We start from the raw sequence: 25,474 nt of genomic DNA on the forward strand, positions 1-25,474 counted from the left end.
GGGGTTGGAGACACAAAGGAAGGCCTGGCAGGCAACAAAACAGGAAGAGAGACAGGACCGTGAAGTAGCTTTTTCTTTATCCTCAGATCCTGTCTTACCATCAGACTACCACCCCGCCCCCCCACAGGAAAGTCATGACTTTACCATCTAAACAAACGGCCAGGTTTGCACGCAGAGCTCCTCCCTTGCTGTGGGCCCAGGCCTTTCTGAGCCCCCCTCTCTGTGGATGCCAAGGGCAGGAAATCCAAGCCGGAGGTGGGCAAGCGGGGAGATCAGGTGCCATACAAAGCAGGATGCTCATGGGACAACCCCCTGCTGAGAGGGGCCCAAGTGTGGGCCTTTGAAAAGCCCCGGGTCGCTAGTTCGCACACGGACCTGTAAGTACTTTTGTTTAGATAATCAAACAAAGCTCGATTTCGAATTTGCATGGGTTTCTAGTTCCGAAGCGTTCTTGTTGTGCCTGTGACGGCAACTTCCTCTTTGGGCCTGAGACCCTTGGCCTTGCAAATGGGGTGGTAGGGGGTTGGGGGGTGGGGAGGAGCAATGTCTTAACCGGGACTTAAGATGAACTGCTTGTCAACACAATGTAGGCAAGAGCTAAGCATCATCCTTTCAGCCGTCAGATACGCGCCCCTCCTTTGCACTCCACCCAAAAGATTCATAGTCCTTTTCCAAAGTTTTCATAAATTACTTGCATTTAGTTAAATGTTTGACCATCTTCCCATACTTCACTGAAACACTGGTGTAAAAGCAGGAGGCCCAGAGGACGTACCTATGCCACCTCTCTGGGAAAGTCATGTGGCCCCGTGAGGCCTCTCTTCGGGAGGAATTGTTCTCTGATTTCTACCTAAACCCAACAGAGTGAATTAAGAGGTAGAATCCTCCCTGGTGTTTGAGCTGGACTCAAGATCAAGTGGACAGCTAGAGGGTTATGATCCTTGAGGATTATGACCTTATTAATAATAATGATGGTGACCGTTTATTGAGTATCTACTATGTGCCAAGCACTGTTTCAGACTATAGTATACGTGATTTAATTTCCCACCATATTAAGAAGCAGATAATAATCTTCACCATTTTACACCCAGACAATGAGGCTCAGGGAAATTCCTCGACGAGGGACACGCAAATCTTTTTTTTTTTTTTTTTTTAATTTTTTTTTTTTCAACGTTTATTTATTTTTGGGACAGAGAGAGACAGAGCATGAACGGGGGAGGGGCAGAGAGAGAGGGAGACACAGAATCGGAAACAGGCTCCAGGCTCTGAGCCATCGGCCCAGAGCCCGACGCGGGGCTCGAACTCACAGACCGCGAGATCGTGACCTGGCTGAAGTCGGACGCTCAACCGACTGCGCCACCCAGGCGCCCCATGGGACACGCAAATCTTAAGCAGCAAAGCTGAATTCGGACCTAGGTTTGTCTGATTTCAAAGCCCGCACTCTCTTTACCACCTCTTGCTTTTCTGGAGGATGGCCCCAAAATATATTTTGGACTGTACTTGAGTGTCGTTATTTGGTGAGTTATCTTTGTATGTCTATTTAGATCAGAGGCTCCTTCGTATGAAAAGATTGAGTCTTTGTCTGGCTTTTGCTGAGCAGAATACGCAAGTTTAAGACACTCAAAAAACGTTGCCTGAAGGTCTGTACCTGACCTTCGTCAGAGTATTATACCAACGTCAAGCTCCTGGTTTTTGACAATGTGCTGTTGTCATCTAAGACTTTACTGTCGGGGGAAACTAAGTGAAGGACACACGGGAACCCTTTTTTCTATTTTTTGGAAATTTTCATGAGTCTTAAACTGGTTCAAAATAAAGGATTCGTTAAATGTCATTTGATAACGATAAGGGGCACTGCGCTGGTACAGTAGAAACAAAATTAGGGAAGTCAGGTCCCAGGTTCTAAAACTGTTCTTCCTAACTAGCTATGTGACTTTGTACGAGTCCTGTCCAACTGAGGCCCAACAAAAGTGGCATCCAACCACCATTTTGGCGTTAAGAGTCGTGATTTCTGCTACTAAAAAAAACAAAAACAAAAACCATTCGCAACGTCTTTTTTTAGGACGCAAGAGTGAATACATACATCTAACTTGCTTCCTCCCCAAATGCACTAACGCTACGGTAAAAAGAGACTCTTTAACGACACACCCCACAAAGACAGGCAGGACAAGAGAGGAGAAAACAGCAACAAGATGATAGAAGCCAGGAAGCAGGTGAGTGAGTGATAAAAGGACTTACCAGGCCTTGAGCTGACAGTACATAAAGCTGAGGATGAACCCGTTTGGCACTACAGAATCTTCCAAAAAAGTCAGGAACCAACAGCGCCAGGCAGTGGTGGATACAGACGGGGTGGCTACGGGAAGGACTGGGTGAAAACCCCCAAAGACAGATCTCTAGATTCCTGCCCCCCCACCCCCCCCCCCCCCACCCCCGTATCCCGGGAGACTGCTTTTACCCCATCTAACCAGAGTCTAGGGATTTCGTCCTCCTAAGAGTGGAAAATAGAAGTCTGTGGACTGGGAACTTGGAAGCACCTTGTCCAGGCAAAGAAGATTAAACGAGTGTATACACGATGAGTGCCAAGTGCCGAGAGAGACCTCCATCCCCCCAGCTCAGCTCCCAGGACTTTGGCCGCCAGATGTTAAGCTTCCAGGCAGGAGACTAAAATTCTCCTCTGGAGAATCTGACCAGCCCCAGAGAAACCTCCCAAAGATACTGAAGTTAGGGAGTGCTCAACAAATAGCCCACACAGTGAGCTCACCCTGCAGGGAAGCTGACAGTCAGCAAACCCCCACCTTGAGCTCAGAGCTTCCAATTCTGGCTTGTTGGTTCCCAGCGCTACCGTGGAGATAGATACCCCACAAACCAAAGAGAAAGGCCGCCTGGAGTCTATGCAGGGAGACGAAAACTTTCCCCACAATAAATCATATCCTCAGAGCAACGACAGACGATCCAAGCAAAAGAAAATCTAAGCAAAGAATGCTATAAAAGAAGAAGAGGAGGAGGAGGAAGGAGGAGAGGAAGAAGAAGAAGAAACATAGAGAACAACAGCCAAAGAGCTCTCGGGAACTAAAAACAAGACTGCACAGATGACAAATTAAATATAGAGAGACTGGAAAATGAAGTTGATGGTAAGTATCCCAGAAACGACAGCAAAAAAGACAAAGGGATGGAAAATGAAGGAGAAAAGAAAGTAGAGGATGGGTCCAAGAAGTCTGACATTTAAAGAATGGAAGAGATCTCAGCAAGAGAGGAAAGAGAAATAGAGGGTTAATCATCGACAAAATCATTTGAGCAGTTCACCAAGGACAGGACACGCTATTCTAGAATGGAAGGGTCTAGCGCGGACCCAACACAACGGACGAAAATTGTCCAAGGAACATCACTGGGCAACTTCTAACCACTGGGGACCCACTGGGAACAAAACACGATCCTACGGGCTTCCATGAAGATAAAATAGGTCAATTACAAGGATCAGGAAACACATCGACTTCCAACTTTTCAAAGCCAAGAGACGAAGGACAGAGGGTCCAGTTCTGGGTACGACGGTGAATGTACCCTCCGCCTGGGCTCTCCCATGGATTGCCATTCTAAAACCCGCACAGAACGATGCAGCATTTGTTTGGGGAATCAAAAAAGTCAACGGGAACAGGCAGACTGAGATAGGAGACCAGAATCCAGAGTACGACCAAACCAGCAGTAACCGTAACATTTTTTTCTCCTAGAATATCCCGCCCCGCCGTGCCTCAAGGCAGTGTGACAGCAATGGCAACGGTACCCTGAGGTGCCTAAAAAGTGGAATATTATTCAGCAATAAAAGGAGCAAATTATCGATTCATGTAATGGAATGACTGACTCTCAGACACATTTTGCTAAGTGAAATAAGCCAGATCAAAAGACTATTATAGAATTCCGTTCGTCTAACTTCCTGGAAAAGGCCACACTACAGGAACAGAAAACAGATCAGTGATTGCGAGGGAATGAGGTGCAGGGAGGGGTTGACTGCAAAGGGGCAGTGTGAGGGAAATTTTGTGATCGAATTATTCTATGTCATGACTGCGGTGGTGGACACACGACTCTATGCGTTTGTCAAAACCCACAGACCTGTACACCAGCAAGTGTGAAGTTTGCTGTACGTAAATTTAAAAAACCAAATGAATCAGGGTATGGGAGGGAACCCCAGAGGGATCTAAACCGTAACAAATTCACCTAAGTGTATTAGAAACGAATAACATAACCACAGGAAAGGGGTGAAAAGAATTTTGAAAACAGTGGTGTTGTTTTTTTTTTTAAGTTTATCTATTTATTTTGAGAGAGAGAGAGAGAGAGAGAGCTCAAGCAGGGGAGGGGCAGAGAGAAAGGGAGAAAGAGAGAATCCCAAGCAGGCTCCGCACTGTCAGCCCAGAGCCCAACTCAGGCTCAAATTCACAAACAGCAAGATCATGACCTGAGCCGAAACCAAGAGTCGGAGGCTTAATCAACTGAGCCACTCAAGCAACACCCCCTGACAACGGGGTTTTAACAGGATACCGTAAGGCTTCGGACAGAAAGAACTCGATGCAAATACGCATTCTAGTCAGTACATTTGTTTCTCCGAGGGCTGTGGGTTAGCAATTCTCAAATTACTTATGTGGATGCTAGGGTCGAACAGAATAGTAAATACGGTATTGAGCACAAGAACCAGGCCTCTCACGGTCAGAGAAAGAAGTTACACATAGGGAATGGAGAAAGGCTAGAATAATCCCTGTGGTGTGTGACTGGAGTCAAGGGTATCGACATGAACTCTCATGTTTTTTTAAATATGTACACAGTTCAATAGACAAAGAAATGAACATAAATATGTGTATAGACTTGGCTTATTATACATACATATATTTCCTAGCTCTGCCTGCTGAGCAGGCCTCAAAGCAATGACACCCCAGTAACAGTGAGCCCACCTAGCGCCTCGATGTTGGTCTCTAAATGCTGTGAGCTATTAAAGGGAACCAGGGCTCTTTCAGAAGTGGCTGATCGAGCTCAGAGAGTGGAAATAGGAGATGACCCGGGAGTATCTTGTGAAGCCAGAAGGTGAGAAGTTACCCCCAAGGATGAAGGCCCAGGATGCAAAGAACACAGGGACCAACCTGAAAGCACTTCCAATGGCCAGAGTTGGAACAATCTAAAGTACAATATAAATGATAATATAATTAGATTACAGCCCATAGAGTAAAACAAATACCCATGGGTCCACACTAATATAAATACATGAGTGAACAGATGAATGGATGGATGGATGGATGGATGAATGGATGGATGGATGGATAGATGGATGGAGAAAGGGGTAGCTCTTCCTTATAGAAGAATTCCAATTAACAAATGTAGAAGATAGGGCGCCTGGGTGACTCATTCAGTTAAGCCTCCGACTTCGGCTCAGGTCATGATCTTGCAGTTCACGGGTTCGAGCCTCGTGCCGGGCTCCGTGCTGACAGCGCAGAGCCTGCTTGGGATTCTCTCTCCCCCTCCCCTGCTCATGCTCTCTCTCTTTCTCTCAAGAAATAAATAAATAAAGTTAAAAAAAAAAAAAAAGGTAAACATCACTAGCTATAAGAATTATCGCAGGGGGGTGGAGGGCAGGGGGCGCCTGGGTGGCCCAGTCGGTTAACCATCCAACTTTTGATTTCAGCTGGGGTCACGATTTGTACAGTTCTTGAGATCAAGCCCCGAGCTGGGTTTCACAATGAGCAGGGAGCCTGATTGGGATCCTCTCCCTCCCTCTCTCTGTGTCCCTCCCCTGCTCTCTGTCTCAAAATAAATCAGCATAAAAACGTAAGAATTGTTGACATCATGAACCCCTCGGTCTGATGCCCCGAGAAGTGCACATCACTTCTATGGCGTTCTTGCTAAAAATTCATGAAAAATCAACAGGCAAACCCAAATCCAGGGACACTCTACAAAATAACTGACTGGTAGTTTTGTTGTTGTTGTTTCAATAGTGACAAAATCATGAACAACAAGGAAAGACTGAGGAACTGTGACAGACTGGAGGAGATTGAGGAGAAATGGCAATTAAGTGCAGTGTGGGATCCTGGGGAGGGGCCATCAGTGGAAACAACTGGCAAACTCCCTCTAAACCTATAGTTTAGTTAATAGTATTCGTACCAAAGTTAATTTCTTAGTGTTTATCATTGTACCAAGATTCTAGAAGATGTAAACACTAGGGGAAGCTCGGTGAGGGATATACGAAAACCCTCTGTGCTATTTTCACTCTTCTGTAAGCCTGAAATTATTGCAAAATAAAGGTTGTGTGTTTTTTTTAAAGTACATACTATGGGGCGCCTGACTGGCTCACTCGAAAGAGCATGCGACTCTTGATCTCGGGATCGTGAGTTCGAGCCCCACATAGGGTGCAGAGATTACTTAAATAAATAACTTTTGAAAAAGTACCTACTGTGGTAAAATGTCATTTTACATCCTTAGCTGACTGTCACAGCGAGGTACCTCCGATGTGGACTCACGGATGCACGTGGCACCGTGCTTAATCCTAATGGTGAATTCTGGTGCCTGGACCAGCTGGCTGGCTGATTCTCCCCGCTCGTTTTGCTACATCGGCCAACAGGTTTGGCCAGAATTCCGAGGCCTTGGACTTTGCTGGATGAGAAAAAGGGGAAAGGGAGCAAACGGCCAGGGGGGGGGTAGAGCCTGCTTCCCCGTGCGCTTCTAAGCGGCTTTCAGCTCCCACCCTGCAGAGCTCCGACCTCGACCTCTCCGGAAGCCACTCCTCTTGGGTCTGAAAGATCACAGAAGGCATAGTCTAGGTGGGAACTAGACCATCTGTTTATGCCCTCGGAATTTTAAAACCGATCCCCCGTGTTTACAAACCCGAGCTTACATGTCACATTTGTTGGGCAATAACTAAGTAGCTGCCAGGCCGTGGCAGGGTTTCTCCCCTTCAGAAGCTCCTCCCCGAGGAAGCAGGTCAGGTCCTGAAAGGTGGTTCTCAATGGCACTGTTTATCACCCCGGTTGCCGACAAGGAGTTTCCACTTGCAGCCCTCAGACTGGGGGCCATCAGACAGGAGTGTTTCAAGATCAAGCACATGCACGGGAGGCCTGGGTGGCTCAGTTGGTTGAGCCCCTGACTCTCCATCTCCGCTCAGGTCACGATCCCAGGGTTGTGGCATGGAGCCCCCGCATTGGGCTTGGCACTGAGTGCCGAGCCCGCTTGGGACCCTCTCTCTCCCTCTGCCCCGCTCACGTTCTGTCTCTCATAAAATAAAAATTTTAAAGTATATATTTAAAAAAATCGTGTTAATAAATAAAATCAAGCACATGTTCCCCCCTCTTGGCCGATAGATGTTCCCTCTGGCATATTTTCCCCAACAAAGCTGTTCTTCACTGCATCGAAAACACATTAAGGGAGAGAAGATCTGCAAATATTGTGGGAATCCCCTTAACTTGTATCCACCGCCCCCCCCAGACTCTGAAGTCAGGCACTTCAAAGGGGCCTTGTAAGGAGGAAATACCCGTGGCCTGGGGCAAGCAAATCATCACTCCAGCCTCTGTTTCTGCAAAATCCTGGTCTGCTCCTGAAGGAGGCTGGTAGGCTCTTTGTGGACGGGAGCCTGCAAGCCATGGCACTTCGAACCCTTTCGTTTTTGTCTATTGCCTGTCCTATTTCTTGCTGATTACCGACTGTAGAAGCAAGGCGGCTTCTATATATTACACAGTTACCCTTTGTCCCTTAGAACCTCCTCTAACGTTGAAGGACTCAGTCCACACACAAGGGCAACATTCACTATTTTTTTCACTGATTTCCATTTTTTTTTTAAACGATCTCTTGTTTGGGATTGAATATATTAGTAAGCCCTTGTGTGCCCCTACATGATGGGGTTAAAAATGTTTGCAAAACACCTCGGGCTGAGCCTGAGCAGAGCAAGCACACTGTAGACCGACGGGCTCGTGGCCAAGAACCCTGATGGGGCATTGGCAGCGAGCAGAGCTGTTTCAGGACGGCCGAACTTCGTTGATAACCGTGCAAGACCTCAAGAAGGATGATCCTGGGGTTGTGAGTTTGAGCCCACATTGTGCGTGGAGCCTACTTAACATAAAAAATAAAATTAAAAAAAGAGCAAGAAGGAGGCTCTAAATTGCTGCCTGATACCCTGTTTCCGGAATCAGCCAAGCAGGAGGTTGACACAATTATCCGGACAATCTGAGCAGAGACCTACTTATCTACATTAAAAACCATCATCATCAGGGGCGCCTGGGTGGTTCAGTAGGTTGAGCATCCGACTTCGGCTCAGGTCATGATCTCACGGTTCGTGGGTTCGAGGCCCCATATGTGCTGACAGCTTAGAGCCTGGAGACTGCTTCAGGTTCTATGTCTCCCTCTCTCTCTGCCTTTCCCCTGATCTCTCTCTCTCTCTCTCTCTGAAACACTCATTCCCATATTGCAAATACAGAAACCAAAACACGGATAGGTAAAGTAACTTTTATTTTAACTTTTTTTTTTTTTTAACATTTATTCATCTTTGAGATGACAGAGACAGAGCATGAGTGGGGGAGGAGCAGAGAGAGAGGGAGACACGGAATCTGAAGCAGGCTCCAGGCTCTGAGCTGTGTCAGCACAGAGCCCAAAGCGGGACTCAAACTCACTGACCGCGAGATCATGACCTGAGCCAAAGTCGGACGCTTAATCGGCTGAGCCACCCAGGCGCCCCAGTAAAGTAACTTATCCAGAGTCACACAGCTAATTAAGAGCAAAGCTGGGATTCAAACCGGGGTCTCTGACCACAGACATCTTAGCCACCAAGCTGAACCGTTCAGGTGACCACCTCCGTCTCAGGTTAACTGGCCAGAGCAATGAATATGCTTCCACACCCAAGCATGCCTTCTTCCTCACAATATTCTCATGGAGCAGGGCTGGCACCGTGAGCCCCGTGTCTACCTTAGAACATTCCCACTGTGAGTCACCTCCCTATGACAGCCAAAAGCCACTCTCTGTCTCCCGACCCGACCCCTTAAGAACCAACGCAACAGGAAGCTACGGGTGGCCATCTGTAGACAGGGCTCAGGAAGTGGCTCTCAACCAGGGGCAACGTCGCTTCCCGGGGACATTTGGCAACGTGTGAAGGTATGTTCGATTACCACAACGGGGGGTGGGGAGGAGGAGGAGTATTAAACGGCAGCCGGGGATGCTACTAACCATGGCACGAGCCAGCCTCTCCACTCCCCCACCTCCGGTCCGGCCCCGGTGTCGGATGGTGTAGAAGTTGGGAGACCCTGAGCGAAAGGAGTCAGTCCTTCTCTTCAACCCTTGTCCCCGGCCTGGCCTGGGATCACTGCTACTGCAGGCAGGAAGCTGTATCAGACGGGTTATCTCACCTGCCGGGGAGATGCTACCGCCTCCATGTGGGGCTTTCTCCACCCGGCTAATTAGTGCATTTGCGGATTGTCTGAACGGACAGCCTCCTTTCCCCCGTAAACAGCACGTTGGCAAGCCAGACCACACTCAGAACACTGCCCTGACAAGCTAAGCAAGCGATTCAACAAGGTGACTCTTGTTGCTGCGCGGAATAAAGGCGGGTGGCATATTCTAGGGGCAATGGTGGGGTGGCGGGGGCGGGGGAGAGAAGTGTGACATTGACAAGGTTAAAGGGGCTTTGACAGGTAAAGCAAGGAAAGAGCGTTACCAGCAGAGGGGAAGAGAGGAACTTTAAAGCTGGTCAGGGAATCCTGTTGGCCCCACTCCCTAATTATTTTAGCAGGCGATGAGATCATCCTCCACGAGAGCGGACGCAAAGAAAGGGGAGCTATAACCAGATACCGCTGCAAATAAAGTTGGCTTCACTCCAGAACCTAAAACAAGACGCGTGCGGCATTCGCTTCGTGAAAAGTTTAAGGTCAGAGTTCTGTCACGAAAGCACCCGCCTGGGGAGTCAGACAGACCTGGCTCCGAGTCCCCGCTGTGAAATGTCCTCGCCACGCAACTCCCGGCAGAAAACAATCTCTCTGCACCTTGTGCCTCATCTGCAGAGCGGAACTACTCGCAAGAGCCACTCGGGGTCGTCCTGGGAAGTACAGGGTGTGATGTGTGTGTGACACGGGCACTTGGTGGTGCTGGGCACAGAAAACCCGCGGAGTAAAGTATACACGGAATAAATGCCCTGACCCAGCCTCTCCCCTCCTCCCTTCCCTTGCACGTGTAGAGAGGGAGGTTGGTTTTCCCCCAAGAGCCTGGTTGGGTGAAGTGGATGTGCAAGGGGCGGAGTCAGAGCCCAACAGAGGCTTTGTATTAATGGAATTTACTTTTACAAATCATTCCCAAGAGATGTCCAGATAAGCAAGCTTGCCCGAAACAAGGATCTTTGACTCTAGGACCCAGAAAAGGACTCCCTGAGATACACTTAGTATGCACCCAGGGTCACTAGAAACAGGTTTACCGTGAAGCTGATGAAAAGGAAGCTCCAAGGGGCGCCTGGGTGGTGCAGTCGGTTAAGCGTCCGACTTCAGCCAGGTCACGATCTCGCGGTCCGTGAGTTCGAGCCCCGCGTCAGGCTCTGGGCCGATGGCTCGGAGCCTGGAGCCTGTTTCCGATTCTGTGTCTCCCTCTCTCTCTGCCCCTCCCCCGTTCATGCTCTGTCTTTCTCTGTCCCAAAAATAAATAAACGTTGAAAAAAAAAAATTAAAAAAAAAAAAAAAAAAGGAAGCTCCAGGCCTTTCACCCAGGCAGGAGCCCCAGCAACGCATTCACGGCCATTGGCTTTTGTAAACTTGGCGGTGGTAAGATACTCTGACCTTGACTGCTTAAGATCGCTGCCCCTTTCTACTCTGACTTCCCTTGGGCCACATTTCCCCTCCTTTTGGGTGACTCTGAAAAAAAAATTTTTTTAATGTTTGTTTTTGATGTTTATTTATTTTAATGTTTATTTTGTTTGAAGCAAACAAATAATGTTTATTTTTGACAGAGCACTAGTGGGGGAGGGGCAGAGGGAGAGGGAGACACAGAATCCGAAGCAGGCTCCAGGGCAGGCTCCAGGCTCTGAGCTGTCAGCGCAGAGCCTGATGGATGCGGGGCTCGAACCCATGAACCATGAGATCACGACCCGAGCTGAAGTCAGATGCTCAACCGACTGAGCCACCCAGGTGCCCCTGGGTGACTCTGGAGTGGCCATGGGTATTTTGGGGGATCTGGCTAAGAGGAATTAGGAGCTAGAGATACTGCTACTTTGGGTTCAGGTTATGTTTTAAATTTTATATATTTACAGTTCAGTTACTGCTAATTGTTCTGGAGCAGGGAAGGTTGCCAGCACCATTCCTACGGCCCACTGGGTTGACCCACCCGGCATGGAGATAGGAAGGCTCAGATCCAGAGGTCACATCACAAGTTATGTGTCCCGTGGTTTCTGGCACCACGGGTAGCGTGGCCCGGGGGAGGAAAATCAAGATGTGGCATAGACACAACCAAAACAGACTAGTTAGAAGCTGGCCTGGGGAAAACTTTTCCAGCCGTCAAACTTCACAACTAACTGGAGGCACACTTAAAATTGATAATTGGTCAAGATGAATTTGAGACCACCTAAGAAACACACCCCCCAAAATATAGGATACAAAGGATATCAGAGGTAAATATCTGATATATAAGCAAATATGCTTAAATGCAAATATGCTTATGTGATAAGCAACTAAGAAGTATGTTTCTGAATTTGAGGATACTTTAATACCTAATTTTGTATTTATAATTTTATATTCCCTTCAAAAGGGGCTCTCACATCCTATAAGCTTCAGGCTGTACAAAACCTGGGTCCATCCCTTAGAGTCACCTACTTTTATCTTTTTCAAGAGGGTAGAATGGGGAGCGGGGGGGAGTGAGAATGGAGACAAAACTCCCTCACTAAATTTCCTGAAATAATTACAGCCTAGTCAGTGAATCTAGAAAACTGGAAATTCCTTATGTATCCGTTCTATCGGGAAGGATTTAAATAAAGTAAATACACAAGGCTCCAGACTATTCTGGTGGATTTTCTTGCAAGGCTGAGCACATACCGCAAGGCGTTTGGGGGGAAAGTACTTTTTCATAACGTGAAATAAAACACACCTAGCCTTAAAAAAAAAAAAAAAAAAAGTTAGTTTAGTTTCTGCTAAAATCTTTTATCTGTCCTTTATCTATCCCTTGCCTCCAGCAGAGATTCTAAACTCTATTCACGCTCGCTATTGTCGCGTGTACACCCAAATCAAACAAACTCAGCTGGATCATTCGTTTTTGAAAGCACAGAGTAACACCCCACAAGCTGGAGAAAGTGAAAGAACTTCTTTCTAAATTCAGCCGCCTGAACAAGGAAACATTCAGGTAGGCAGCGTCCTTCCAAGTCTCTGTTCCCACCACGTGAAGACTTAAAGGAACCACGCTCTGGAGGCTGGTCTTCCTTTCCATGAAATCGTCAGCAGAAGTGCCCACGAGCTCGCCCTGCCTTTTCCCACCCCCTCACCCCTCCCCGCACGCCGTCGGCTCCTAGGAGCACGAGTTTCACCAGGAAGAGAAAATGTAGCGTTCTGCTAATTTCAGAACCGCGTCCACCCCGTTCGCAAACGCCTGGGCCCGGCGCCCAAGCCGCCTGCCCCTCCCTCCGCGCAGCGCCCGGGATGCTGCAGCCCGCGGCTCCTCCAGGTTTGGGAAGCGGGTGACCCCGGGCAAGTTTGTCGAGTCGGAGCGGAACGACACCCGGGAGTATGTGTTGGCTCTTTTCCTTTCCTTGGAAAGCACTTAGCAAGCTTAAGGCACCCCCCCCCCACACACACACACCCACCCTGTATACCTTCTCTTGCAGTGCTGCGTGGTTTACAAAAACAGAGCTCGTGTCTTTAAAACCTGCGTTTTCTCCCTGGGAGTAAGCATTAGTTAATGACTGCCAGCCGGTTTCTGTGTCTCGGCACCATGTGACCCGGCCACGTGACTTGGAGCCGGCTGTGGTTGTTCCTTGTATTTGAATAAAAAGATCAAGCTTATTATTGCACTGAGAGCCTGCGGATCTCGCCCGTGCAACGTGATTCCCAGGCGGGTTACACAACGCGCTGCCGCCCTGGGCTCCGGCTCCCAGCGCCCAGCCTGTCTCCGCCCGGCGCAGGGAGGTGTTTGCTAAGGGACATAAAACAAACATGGTTTTATGGTTTCCAAAGTGAGAGTCCATTTTCCTCTTGGAAGACGCATGATGATCCTGAAAAAAGAAGAGACCCAATTCCTCGGAACCTTCTTATTAGGATAAGGTTAGGATCCCTAGTGCACGCATATAAATAAAGGGAAAAGGAGGAGATCCAGTCTCTTTTTCAACCGAAGATTCAGGATTTGGTTTGACCTTTCACTATTTTCCTGTCTCCCTCTCTGGAAAGTCTTCAACACACATTCTTGCCTCCTTAGAAAAAAATACAAACTAAAAGTGACATTTTGAAATTTAAAATGTAAATGGCATGTTCGTTCGGTGGGTTTCCCCCCCACCCCACCCCCGCCTGGAGATTTCTAGAACATTGGCAGTTAAATTTTGATTCAGTGTATCCTGCAAAGGAGAGAGCGAAGGGATTAGTCTGTTTATAGGTGGGAAGAGCTGGGTGTCCCTTTGTAGGTTAGGGTGGTGGTGAGCACAGGTATGCAAACGTATGCAGATTTGCCTCCAAAGGGACCCAGCCCCCTCAGAAGGTGACATCCTTACTCTGCTCATTTTAATACTCCCCTCCCTTCCCCTCCCCCCCCCCCCCCCCCAGTGCAATGTTTTGCTTCCTCCTGTCTCTAAGGGTAGTCTTCAGTGATGACTCAATTACAGAAGGACCCGGGAGGAACAATAACATTGGTTATCTCTAGCCCAAGGCCTTCTCTGAATGGAATTGCAAAGCGCTTCTCCCCAGCAGCCCCCTTCCCAGCCGCGTCTGCCTTCTAGAACACGAGGCCAGCCCACTCTCCACCACAGGCCAGATTTCAGCTGTGGATTCATTCATTCTACCAATACTGACTGAGTGCGTCCTCCGGCTGGCACTATTCCAGGTGCTGAGGAAGCAGGCGTGAACAGGGAGCCTGCTCCCTGCAGCCGGGGGCCCTCACTCCGGGAGCAAGAGTTATCTCCAAGAGGCCAAGCCCACGGGGCCTGTCCAGGCTGGGGGAGCAGCCTGTCAGACTCCCTTCGGTGGTCCAGCCATTGCTCAGATGACAGGGCCACTGAAGACTAAATAATTGGCCAGCTGGTGCTTTGGAAACAGTTAAATCTTTGCTGGCGGATACAGGTGTGATCTTGTTTCTTAAACACCTCCTATTCAGCCCCGAAGAGTCCTTGCTCCCCGTTCCTGATCCTGCGCGGACCAGAGTCGTCGTGTAGACGTCTCACTGCAGCCGGTGGCATGGCCAAAGATACAGCAGAAATGCCTGGTAGTGATGCCTCCTTGAGCTGTGATCGAGGCATCGCCCAGAATTCCAGCCGGATCATCTGCTCCCCTGCTCCCCTGCTTCTCTGCAGCCCCCCATCAGAGGACACCCCAGCAACTCTGGCAGGAGCTACCCGAAAGGCCAGACCGTTCACAGTGCTGGAGCGGTGAGGTATGGCCTTGGGCAGCCTTCCCAAGGACAAGATGCCCAAGGGCTAGGTATGGGGCAGCCCTGAGGTGGATCAGAGAGTGAAAGTGTGTTCTGAAATTGGCAGGGCTTCTGGCATCCCCAATAAGGACTGGCCAGGGGACAGAAAGGGGGAAACAAAGAGAAAGAATGGAGCTATCAAGTTTTCAATGAAATCTTGATCGGATTTCCATGGTCATTGAGTGGGCACTCTTCTCCGTGGAATTATACAGCACACCAAAGGAGAGGGAACGAGGCAAGTTCAAACAAAAGTCAGAGACGCAGCACGATGGTCTGCTGGCTGAGCGTGGTCCTTTATACCAGGACCTCAGAGAAGGTCCTCGGTATCTGTGTGTGATAAGCAGGACCGATACCAGACCCTCGTCACCCAGACGTGGCCTCTAGCCACCCCCAACCCTGACCTGTGCCATGGAAGGAGGGGCGGCTCACGCCAGAGGAAAGAAGGGCACAGGCACAAGCTCTGGTCCTGGGAACTCAGGGTATTTTGAACCTAATTTGTTCTCCCAGCCGATCTCAATAATACTTCCCATAGTCCCTTGTTTTCCTGATCGGTCCATTGAGTGTCCGACTCTTGATTTCAGCCCAGGTCATGATCTCAGGGCTGTGGGAGAGCCCCACGTTGGACTCCATGCTAAGAGTGAGCTTTCTTGATATTTCTCTCCCTCTGCCGCTCCCCCCACCACCCCGCTCATGTGCTCTCTCTCTCTCTGTAACATAAAAAATTTTTAAAAGAAAAGAAGACAATATAGCAGGTCCTCAAAAAAATTAAACGTCGAATTGCCATATGATCCAGCAATCCCACTTCTGGGTATATATCCACAAGAATTGAAAGCAGGGACTCAAATATATATTTGTACACTCATGTTCATAGTGGCATTATTCATAATAGCCAAAAGGTGGAAACAGCCCGAGTGTTCACGGACAGATGGATACACATACAATAGAATATTTTCAGCTTTAAGAACAAACTGAGGGTTGGTGGGGGGTGGGAGGGAGGAGAGGGTGGGTGATGGGTATCGAAGAGGGCATCTTTTGGGATGAGCACTGGGTGTTGTATGGAAACCAATCTGACAATAAATTTCATATATTAAAAAAATAAATAAATAGATAAATAAATAAATAAATAAATAAATAAATAAATAAGAATATTTTCAGCTTTAAAAAGGAAGGAGGAGCGCCCAGGTGGCTCAGTCAGTTAAGCATCTGAATCTTGATTTCAACAGAGGTCATGATCTCCTGGTTCCTGGGATCGAGCCCTACCCCAGGCTCTGTGCTGACAGTATGGAGCCTGCTTGGGCTTTTCTCTCTCTTTCCCTCTCTCTCTCCCCCCTCTGCTCAAATGCATGTACATACATGCTTTCTCTCTCAAAATAAGTAAAGAAACAAAGAAATAAATAAAAAGGAAGGAAATTCCAAGGGCATCTGGCTGACTCAGCCGGTGGAGTGTGTGACTCTTGATCTTGGGGTCGTGTGTTCGAGCCTCACATCGGGTGGAGAGATTACTTAAAAATCAAATCTTCTGGGGCACCTAGGTGGCTCAGTTGGTTAAGTGTCTGACTTTGGCTCAGGTCATGACCTCACGGTTCGTGAGTTCAAGCCCCACGTCGGCCTCTGTGTTGATAGCTCAGAGCCTGGAGCCTGCTTCGGATTCTGTGTTTCCCTCCCTCTCTGCCCCTCCCCTGCTTGTGTTCGGTCTCTCTCTGTCTCTCTCTCACAAAAACAAATAAATATTTTTTTTAATTTAATAAATTAAATCGTTTAAAATAATTTTTTAATGTGTATTTATTTGAGAGAGAGAGAGACACAACAACACGAGTGGGGGAGAGGCAAAGAGAGAGAGAGGGAGACAGCCGATTCAAAGTGAGCTCTGTGTTAATAGCAGAAAGCCTGACAAGGGGCTCCAACTCAGGAACCTGTGAGATCATGACCTGAGCCGAAGTTGGACGCTTAACCAGCTGAGCCCCCCAGGCGCCCCAAAAATAAAATCTTTAAAAAAAAAAAAAAAGGAAGGAAATTCTGACACGTGCTACAACATGGACCACCCTTGAGGATCAGATGCCAAGTGAAATAAACCCATCACAAAAAAGACAAATACTGTATAATTCCAATTATGTGAGAGACCTAGAGTCAAATTCATAGAAACAGAAAACAGAATGGTGGCTGTCAGGGGCTGGGTAGACAGGAGAATGGTGAGTCAGTAGTTAAGGGGGACAGTTTTCAGTTTGGGAAGATGACAAAGTTCTGGAGATGGATGTTGGCGATTTACAACAGGTAAATGTACTTAATGCCACGGAAGAGTACGCTTTAAGATGTTATGAGGTTCAATTTGATATGGCGTGCCATTTGCCAAAATAAAAAAAAAAAAAAGGTGAAGGTTGTCAGAGTGTCACCTACACATTTTTGGAGCATCAGTTAGTCTCAAACCATCTCTGCCTTGTGTACTGTGCCCTGTGTATCTGCAGGATCCATGGGATTTACTCACTGGTCCTAACCCTCCTGACGTCCAAGAAGATGAAATTAAAATGTGGCCACGTGGGCCATGGTGCCATCTTGCTTGTCATTTAGCCTTGGTTCTGTGAAGCCCACAGCCCGGAGAGGTGAGGGCTCCTCCTTCATCAGGCCACCCTCTTCCTCACCCAGTCCCTTCAGCCCACTGATCTGATTTACTAGAAAGAGAATCCGTGGTGTGGAAGAAGAAAGGTAACGGGTCAAACTCTACTGCCCGACTAGATTTCACTGCCTCCAGTGGAAAATGTTCGACATTTGGGATAAACTTTTTTGCTTGCGCTAGTACATTTTCTCTCACCTATTAACAGATTTTTCAGGTCATAGGAAATACTTGATGGAGTGTTAGCAAAACAGCTGGGCTTCAGGGGAAGCCCTTGAAGCCTTCCTTCTTCTTCGAGGGAAGATCCCAGGAAGCATCAGAAGAGAGAGTAGAGACACCAAGTTTTAAATGTTCCCTGCCCTCGTTTTATGACTTAGCATACAATAGGATAGTGCCTGTGACCGGAAACCATAAAGAATATTCTATTCTTATACAAAGCTTGTACTTCCTAACTCTAAGTAAACAAGGTCCGTTGAATTTCTAGAAAAGGAGGATAATCCTCATTTGGAAAAACCCCAGGCCTCCTTGGAAGAAATAAGGCTGGTGGTTAGGATGGCCTTAGATTGGTGTCTATATTAACTGCTAACAGTTGCCAGAAGTAATCCATAAACATGAAAACAGGCCTCTATGGGGGACTTCTGTTGCAGCTTTCCAGCAACTTGGTCCCTGCGTCCTCCTTCATCAGTCAGACCCATACTGAGCCCGTGATGAAGAACCTTAAGACGGCGGAAGAGTCTGTAGGGAAAGTGGAAGAAAGACTAAGCTGTAAATAAAGATCCTCACTGCCTACCCTCTCATCGACCTGGTTCCTTGGTGATCATGACACTTGGAAGAGCGCTTACTTAGCTCCGTGCTGGGCACTTCACAAACGTTCACTTTACTGGGTGGCATCATTATGTTATTGTTGTTATGCTGGATGTCCCACACGTACAGCAGTCACATTTTTCAAGTCCCAAATTAAGGACTCGGGTGTAATAAGATCTGTACAGTATACTCAGGCAGAGGGCAAGATAGATTATTTCAATCCAATGCCGTCTGGAAAATTCCAGACTGTGCGTAGCGGGTCTCATGGGCTCACCATTGACAGACTGCTCCAGCTAAGCTACGAAAGTCACCCAAGTTCCTAGATCTTTGGGCTCTCCAAAGGTAGTATTTCATCCAAATACAAATCCTTGGCGGTTGCATTCAATTCAATTCGCAAATATTCGTTGAGCACCTAAGTGTAAAATATTGGGGTGAGTGCCACAAAGAATGGAAAAATAAAAAGGGAATGGCCCAGTCTTCTCAGAAGCTAGGGGAGATGAAGGGATGGGCGGGCCCACCCTTGTGCTGAATGCTGGAGACTCAGGGGAGATCAGATTCATTATTTTTTTTTTTTTTTCATTTTGAATTGAAGTGTAGTTGACGTGTGATAACTCATTTCAGATGTACCCACATGATTCTACAGTTACATCATTGTGAAATGTTCGCCGTCATAAATACAGTTACCATCTATCTCCATACAAAGTTATTACAATATTGACTATATTCCATCACTTATTTATTTTGTAATTGGAAATTTGTACCTCTCAAGCCCCTTCCTCTGTTTGATCTACTCTCCCTCACGCCTCCCTTCTGGCAACTGCCAGTTTGCCCTCTACAGTTACGAATCTGTTTCCGTTTTTTGTTTTGTGGTTTGTGCGTTTGTTCATTAGGGTTGTTTCTGAGATTCCGAATAGAAGTGAAGTCACCAGATATTTGTCTATCTCTGTCTGACTTCTTCCACTTAGCATAATCCTCTGATTCTATCTGTGTTGTCATGAATAGCAAGACTTTGATAGATGAGTGGACAAAGAAGATGAGGTATACATACACGATGGAATATTACTTGGCCGTGAAAAAGGATGAAACCGTGCAATTCAGATGCACTATTAGTCACTGATAACATCTGACCAGTGCCGCTCAGGCTTTTGATGGCATTTTAAGGTATTTACACTTGATTAGGTCCTAGTGGCTACAGAGTAACTTCCATGCAGAACTGTAGGGTACAATGACACACGGAGAGCTTGGCTGAGGCCTCCCACATGACCAAGAGAATGGTCCAGACTAGCATTCTCATACTGCCCAGAAGTTTCTATATTCCCTGCACTTATAGATCTTACAGAAGCCTTCCTACAAGGTCAAAATGGCCAAAAGGCTCCTACAGGACCCTCCCTGTCCTTGCACAATACATTTGTGCTAATGTGTTAGAAGAGGTTAATAGACTCCTAAGTCCGTAAGCCCCTCCGGGAGGTCTTTGGACTTGATGGTGGGACGTCAGTGCAGTTCCAAGGAGGCTCCATATTCAGTGCAGAGCCCGATGTGGGGCAGGAACTCATGAGCCATGACATCATGATCTGAGCCAAAGTCGAACACTCAACCGACTGAGCCACCCACACGCCCCTTGGGTTTTTTTCTTTACTGCAGTCATGGCCAAGCTTAAAACCAAGGATATTATTACCCACTTGGGGGTCCTTTTGATAGCACCGGAGCTGACAGAGATGCTCATAGCATTGAAAAATGGAGCTTAATGTTTTTTAATGTTTTTTTATTTTTGAGAGAGAGAGAGACAGAGCATGAGCAGGGGAGGGGCAGAGAGAGAGGGAGACACAGAATCCAAAGCAGGCTCCAGGCTCTGAGCGGTCAGCCCAGAGCCCGACGCGGGGCTCGAACTCACGGAGTGTGAGATCATGACCTGAGCCGAAGTCGGACGCTCAACCGACTGAGCCACACCCTTCAGGTGTCCTGAAGAAGGGAGAGTTTAAAGAACCTAGAACAACCTGGTGGAGTGGTAAGGCTATGAAACAGGATAGCTGGCTTCAGACGTGGATTTGGGACATTTCTGGCTCAGCCCATCCGCGGGCCTTCTATATTCACTAAGTAATCTTCGGACTTGAATTGTTTCCCAAATAGGCTCTGTCAGAAAGAAAGATACATCGTTTCTTCAACAACCATACTGATCCCCTAGGAGCAGCCAGAATGAATTTGTATAGTTTAGTAGGAACGTAGGTGAAGTGATACCACCCAGAGGTCTCCCCGGGGCATGTGCTACAACGAGGGAGCCCAGGGTGTTATGGCAGCATGGAGGGGGCATCTCAGTCAGAGGGTTGGGTCGCTGGAAAATGATTGGATATGGAAGGAAAAGTATAATTCTAGACACAAAATAAAGGAAAGCATCCCAGGATGAGGGATCCACATGAATGAAATGTGTGGAGGCATGAGGTGTCTCTTACTTTAAAGTAAGACATTGAGGGGCGCCCGGGGGGCTCAGTCGATTAAGCGTCCGACTTCGGCTCAGGTCATGATCTCGAGGTCCGTGAGTTCGAGCCCCGCGTCGGGCTCTGCGCTGACCGCTCGGAGCCTGGAGCCTGTTTCAGATTCTGTGTCTCCCTCTCTCTCTGACCTTCCCCCGTTCACACTCTGTCTCTGTCTCAAAAATAAATAAACATTAAAAAAAAAATTTTTTTTTAAGTAAGACATTGAATACTCTCTGTCTCTGTGGGTTTGGGCCACCCGAGTTGGTCATCTCGGGACCACATCACCCAGTCTCAAAGGTGCAGCCTAGAGGAGGCAGACAACCAATCCTGGGAATTCTGAAATGTGGCCCCCACTGGCCTTTTACCCCACCTGGACTAAAAAGGTGCAGGCCATCTGGTGTAGCTGCAGGATAGGGAGTGGCAGGTGCTAGATCTAGAAAGATCTTTTCTTTCTTTCTTTCTTTCTTTCGTCTTTCTTTTTTTTTTTTTCAAAGAAAGTTCTCTGCCCAATGTGAGGCTTGAACTCACCACCCTGAAGATCAAGAGGCCGCGTTCCACTGACTGAGCCAGCCGGGCAGGTTGAGAACTAATTTCAAAGGGCAACAGGTTGCCACATGTCTCGGAAGCATAGAATCGTCTGTATGTTATCAACCTGTTCCGTATTCAACTTGATGCACCAGGGCCATATTTAAGCCAGGGCAGACTTTGTTGAAAGTGGTGATTTGCCAGCCATTCTTGTCTTTCCCACAGCAGGATGGTGAGTGGGAAGGTGGGGAGGTGCACGGAACATGCCAGTTCGAAAAGCCCACAGAAATGTTAGATGGCTGTACTTTTCCGGCATCCGCTTTCAGCTAAATTCATGGCAAATGTCTTCCTACTCTCTTTACTGTTCAAATTTACTGCTGGCTCCCTTCTGTACCTGAGGTTGGAATCCCAGGTGGGGAGGTGATATATCTTAGGCCACGGTCAAGGGAGGAACTTGCTCCTCAAGTCTCAATTCCAAGATAAATACGTCATTCCTGCCATACACTTCGCTTCCAAAAACACAGCCGTGGGTGAATGCTTCGTGCAACGCGAGGCCAGAGGTGTAATTAAACTTCAAAAGGGTATCAATTGCATCCCATTCAGGAAAAGCGTGGAAAAAGAAAGGTATTGCTGAAAGGCAACCTAAAACACCCAACCAGCTAAATTCATCTTCGGGAGAAGGAAAATAAAACGGACGTGCTCTCTCGGGACACCCAGTGTGCGCGAGCAGGCCTCCCGTTCGAGTTGTATCGGAAAAGGGAGCGTGTGCCCGCGTCTAGCCATCTTCAACTCTAATCTTTGTGGAAAGACTCCTTCCAGGATTCTAGTTACCATCATGCCTCCTGGGCAAAAAAGGGGCACTGAGTGTGAAAACAGCTTGGAACATTTAAAAAGCAAACTATATAATTATCACATGCCAATCTTTTTTTTTTTTTACGTTTATTTATTTACTTTGAGAGAGAGAAACAGAGAGCGTGGGGGAGGGGCAGAGAGAATCCCAAACAGGCTCCGTGCTAATAGCCCGGGGCTCGTTGCGGGGCTCAAACTCACCAACCCTGAGATCGTGACCTCAGGGGAAATCAAGAGTCTGAGGCTTAACCTACTGAGCTGCCTAGGCGCCCTTCACATGCTAATCTTACTCAGGTTTTAAATATGTTTGCTGGGAAGAGTCAAGAGAAAGGGCTCTAGAGACAGATGGCTTGTTACAAATTCTAGAGAGTCTTTCTGCTCCATGACCTTGGGTTAAAGTACCTGACCTCTGCGAGCCTCAGTTTCCTCAGCTGTGAAATAGTGGCAACAGGTAACAGCTTCGTCAAGGGGCCAGTGACAAGGTTTAAGTGAGTCACTCCACAGAAAATCTTGGGACTCAGGCTGGCACATACTAAATAGCCAGTGAATATTAACTCTTGGGGCGCCTGGGTGGCTCAGTTGGTTAAGCGTCCGACTTAGGCTCAGGTCACGATCTCACAGTCCGTGAGTTCGAGCCCCGCGTCGGGCTCTGTGCCGACAGCTGGGAGCCTGGAGCCTGCTTCGGATTCTGTGTCTCCCTCTCTCTCTGCCCCTCCCCCACTCGTGCTCTGTCTGTCTCTCTCTCTCTCAAAAAAAATAAATAAAAATAAATAAAATAAAATAATTTTTAAAAAAAAATAAACATTTAAAAATCTTAAAAAAAATCAAATTAAAGTCAGTGGCATGTTATCCATTTATGAAAGAAAGCACTTGTACTATGAAATAATATGGATTTTTAAGGAAGAACCGTGCCAGGAGAGTCTCCATTCCAAACCTACTTAAATAAAGACATGTCAAGCAAAGAAGCACCATACATCACTATTTAAAATCCCCAAATCATACTTTGCCAAAGCTCACGTCTCTAAGGGTATGGTTGCCGCAAGCTTTTAAAGACAGAAATCCTAGGGGAAAATAAACAAAACTTAAAAAAAAAACGAAAAACAAAAAAACAAAAAAAAAAACAAAAAAAAACCTTTACAAACTAAAGAAAGAAAAAAAAACGAAAAACAAAAAAACAAAAACAAACCAAAAAAACCTTTACAGACTAAAGAAAGAGGGGCGCCTGGGTGGCTCAGTCGGTTGAGCGGCCGACTTTGGCTCAGGTCGTGATCTCACGGTCCGTGAGTTCAAACCCCGCGTCGGGCTCTGTGCTGACAGCTCGGAGCCTGGAGCCTGCTTCAGATTCTGTGTCTCCCTCTCTCTGACCCTCCCCCGTTCATGCTCTGTCTCTGTCTCAAAAATAAATAAATGTTAAAAAAATTAAAAAAAAAAAATCCTATCATTAAAAAAAAAAAAAAAAAGAAACTAAAGAAAGAAAACCCAGCCTGCTCCTTGTATACTGATATGTAGCTGTCTAGGCTTGTTTCACATTAAAATACTGTGGTTTTTTTTTACAAAAAGCCAAAACGGGTTGCATAAACTGATCGGCGTGGCTCGTAAAAAGGTAATCGTTCGGTTTGTCAATTAATTGGCAGCCTGACTTGTGATTTTAAGTTTTGCCACCCTGAATTATTACAAAGCTTGAAAATGTAAGGAGAGGGAGAGGTAAAGCCTTGCCCTTAACTTTTCCGGGGCTCTCTTGTTGGCTTGAAGTAAGCCTCTATTTAATGCCTTCAGAGTTTGCTCTTGCCTTGAAGCAATGGACAAGTATGTGCCGCTCTGTTCTAAATATGGGAACAGCCAGTACAAATAGAAGATTGAAGATTTGCTTTGAAGCTCAATGTTGCCAATTCGGAGCCTCTCAGACGCTGAGAGCGGCGGCCCTGCCGAGCAGAGCGACAGCTCCTGCTTTTAACTGCTGATCTATTAATTCTGGGCGGTGTCTCGTTCGACCGAAGGTCAGGAATCTGCTTTTGACCTGAGTACTGATGGCAATCCTGTGGGGATCCCGAGAGTGGCGGAATGAGTGCTATAATATTACTAATAATTACTAATGATGATAATGTCCTAGCTTTCTGGTTTTCGTGCTTACCGCCCAAAGATTTCAAATCACTTCAAGACCAATGGTTTCACCTGCTATTGACCTGTAACCGACTCAGGCACAGAGTATCACCCTGTTGTCAAGAATACAGCCACACCAAGCCTGTTTAAGCATGAACTGAAGAAAGATACCCATTGAAAATTAAAGTGTAAATTTTAGGTAGGCAGGTTATAATTATCCACTTGAAACGAAGCCAAGAAATGAAGTTTAATACCCTTCTTTTGTGAGAGGCACCCAGGCAACGTTCCTAACCATAAACAGACCTCAGGTTTTCATCTCCTCTAATTCAGGGTTTCTCAACTTCGGCACTATGGACATTCTGGGCTGGATAATTTTCTCTTGAGGGGTAAAGGGCTGTCTTGTGCACACCCAGTCCTGACAATCGAAAATGTCTCCAGACAATGCCCAACGTCTTGGGGCGGGGGGACGGGGAGCGGGGAGGGCGCAAAATCGCCCTCAGTTGAGAACCACGGCTCTAGGCTCTAACTCAAAACATTTGTGAAATTAGAAGCTAATGAATTACCAGAATCTTCCATTCCTCCAGGTTGCTTGAAGGATTCCCCATGAAGGAGGGACAGTTATCTGCCTAGGGCTTTGGGGTTTCAGAGAGGCTTCAATTATAAAATAGGTCTTCGATCATAACTTTGATTGCGAAACTTAGATTATGAAATTAGTCCTCTTCCTCCTCCCACCCCAAAAAGCAAAAATCAAAGAAAGGACACACCCCTAGACTAACAAATGCCACTCTCCCCTGGGGAGCAGGGGATCCGTTTCTGGCCTGTAACTTCTCCCCAAGTGGCTGCTGTAGGTTGTAACAGGATATCGCCGTGACAGCTTTAACATCCACATTGCCTGCCCACCTCGCAGATTTCCTGGGGTCAGAATTCCTCTCCTTCTGGAATCCACAGCATCTGTCGAACAGCAGAACTGGAGGCTTGCATCTATTAGCCTGCACGCGCTGGGACAAGCCCGGCCACCTCTCCAACCATGACCCCTTACCTTTACCTGCAGCTTCTCACCCTCGCCTACAAACACGCACAAAATCTCCCAGGACCTCAGCGGGCAGGAGTTCACCCTCACTGCCGGGCGCACAGGCCCTCCACACCCCGGGGAAGTGTGGCTCCCAAACTTCTTTTGCCGCCACTCACCGCATTTTGTTTCGTGTCCCCTCCCCCGCCCGGTTCACACAGACAAAAAAATACGTGTTGTTTTCAAACTGTGTTCTGAACTCATTTTGGACTTTCAGAAAAGTTGCAGGAAGACGCCACATGATTTCCGTACAGCCCCTGCTGTGGTCCGAAAGCGTGTGCGCCCTCAAAATTCATAGGTGGGGATCCTAACGAGCAAAGTGACGGTATTAGGAGCTGGGGCGTTGGGAGGTGCGGAGGCCATGAGGAGGGAGCCCTCGGGGATGGAATTAGTGCCCTTACGAGGGAGGCTCCGTAGAGCTCTCTAGGCCTTTTCACCTTATGAGGAACGTAGCAAGAAGGC

General features: G+C 47.4%; 1 long non-coding RNA gene across 2 annotated transcripts in view; it reads right to left on the reverse strand.

Moving 5' to 3' along the window:
* The window catches only part of LOC123592821, a 26,878-nt gene extending 13,915 nt beyond the window's left edge, over positions 1-12,963 (reverse strand). For both annotated transcript variants that reach the window (XR_006709963.1, XR_006709984.1), the window contains exon 1: positions 12,788-12,963. This is a non-coding gene — a long non-coding RNA (uncharacterized LOC123592821). The remainder of the gene's footprint in view (positions 1-12,787) is intronic.
* Between the last annotated feature and the right edge of the window lie 12,511 nt (positions 12,964-25,474).

This window comes from Leopardus geoffroyi, chromosome A1 (genome assembly GCF_018350155.1).
Source record: "Leopardus geoffroyi isolate Oge1 chromosome A1, O.geoffroyi_Oge1_pat1.0, whole genome shotgun sequence".
Lineage (NCBI taxonomy): Eukaryota > Metazoa > Chordata > Mammalia > Carnivora > Felidae > Leopardus > Leopardus geoffroyi.